A 1,924-nucleotide genomic window follows, 5' to 3' on the forward strand; every position below is an offset into this window, starting at 1 on the left:
ACCATCCATGCCAACAATTTTGAACTAAAACTACAGCTCATCACCCTTGTTCAGAACAACTGTTCGTTTGGAGGGAGTGTCCAAGAGGACCCCAATCAACATCTGACCACCTTCCTGAGAATTTGTAACACAGTGAAGTCTAATGGTGTTCATCCTGACGCCTATAGACTGTTCTTATTTCCATTCTCACTCAAGGATAAGGCAGCCAAAGGGCTGGAGTCTTTCGCAAGGGAGAGCTTGACAACCTGGGAGGATGTGATAAACAAATTCTTAGCAAGATTTTACCCTCCCCAACGAATCAATAGGCTGAGAGCTGAGGTCCAAACTTTCAGGCAACAAGATGGTGAGACTCTTTATGAAGCATGGGAGAGGTTTAAGGACCTAACAAGGAGGTGCCCACCAGATATGTTCAACGAATGGGTGCAGCTGCACATTTTCTATGAAGGCCTGTCATATGAATCAAAGAAGGCAGTAGACCATTCATTCGGAGGATCTTTGAACAAGAAGAAGACCATTGAGGAAGCCATAGATGTCATTGAAACTGTATCAGAGAATGACTACTTCTATGCTTCCGAAAGAGGGAACACGAGAGGAGTGATGGAGCTAAACAATGTAGATGCTCTGCTGGCCCAAAACAAGCTCATTACCCAGTAGCTAGCTGACCTCACCAAGAAGATGGAGAGGAACCAAGCAGTAGCAATCTCCACTTTATCAACAACCCAAGAAGGAGTGAATGAAGAAGCAGAGGGAAGTCAGGAGCAAGTCAACTACATTGGGAATTCACCTAGGCAAAACCATGATCTATACTCCAAGACCTACAACCCTGGATGGAGGAATCACCCTAACTTTGGGTGGGGAAATCAACAAGACCAAAGCCTTGATCAAAGACGGCCAAATCCCAACAATGCAGCCCCCCAACATTTCACATCTAGACCATATCAACACCCCCATAACAACACCTCTCCACATTCACATCAAAATCAAAATAACTTACCTCATCCTTCCACCTCTAATTACGATCTACAATCATTTGATAACAGACTCTCAAGGATTGAGAATCTACTTGAAGGCATAGGCAAGGAGATTCAAGACAACAAGGTGTTCAAGGAGGAAGTGCGAGCCAGTTTCAAGAACCAGGGAGACACAATCAAGAGGTTGGAATCTCAAGTGGGGTATCTCTCTGAGCAAATTCCCAAACCCACAGATGGATTCCCAAGTGACACAGAGAAGAATCCGAGAGGTGAAACAAAGAAAGTAAGATGGAAAGATTGCAAGATGGTCACTATAAGTGATAAGGAGACTGAGGACAAGCCAAGCAAGCTGTCAGAACAACCTGAAGATACCTTAGTAGAAAAGAAGGAAAAAGATCATCAAGAACCAGAAATCTCACAACAGGAGCTGCTGAGACTCTATGCACCTTTTCCCCAACTGCTCAATGGTGCTGTGGAGAAGAGAATATACTCAAGGTTTCTAGATTTGTTTGCATCTCTGCATGTCAACATACCATTCATCAAGACTATTCAACAAATGCCTGCATATATCAAGTATATGAAGGAGCTGCTTCCCAGGAAAAGCTCACTCAAGGGAGGCCAAACTATAGTGATGAACAAGGAGTGCAGTGCCCTCATTCAACCACAGCTGCCTACGAAAAGAAAAGATTCAGGGAGTTTTCATGTCCCCTGTGCCATAGGAGAAACAATGTTTGATAAAGCACTCTGCGATTTGGGAGCAAGCATCAACTTAATGCCCTTATCCCTGGTGAAGAGGCTGAAGATCAATGAGATAATGCCCACAGATGTAGTCATCAGGCTGGCAGACAAAACTCAAAAACAAGCAATAGGAGTGGTGGAAAATGTGTTGGTAAAGGTTGGAAAATACTTTCTTCCCACAGACTTCGTCATCCTGGACATGGAAGAGAGTCACA

The 1,924-nt window shown here is 44.0% G+C and overlaps 1 non-coding gene across 1 annotated transcript; it reads right to left on the reverse strand.

The window, feature by feature from the left end:
• Window positions 1–303: 303 nt before the first annotated feature.
• On the reverse strand, window positions 304–410 carry LOC148548089 (small nucleolar RNA R71). Its single transcript, XR_015898225.1, has one exon. It is a non-coding gene; the product is annotated as a small nucleolar RNA R71 (small nucleolar RNA).
• Window positions 411–1,924: the final 1,514 nt, after the last annotated feature.

This window comes from Arachis ipaensis, chromosome B8, assembly GCF_059453495.1.
Source record: "Arachis ipaensis isolate K30076 ecotype BB chromosome B8, ASM5945349v1, whole genome shotgun sequence".
Classification (NCBI taxonomy): domain Eukaryota; kingdom Viridiplantae; phylum Streptophyta; class Magnoliopsida; order Fabales; family Fabaceae; genus Arachis; species Arachis ipaensis.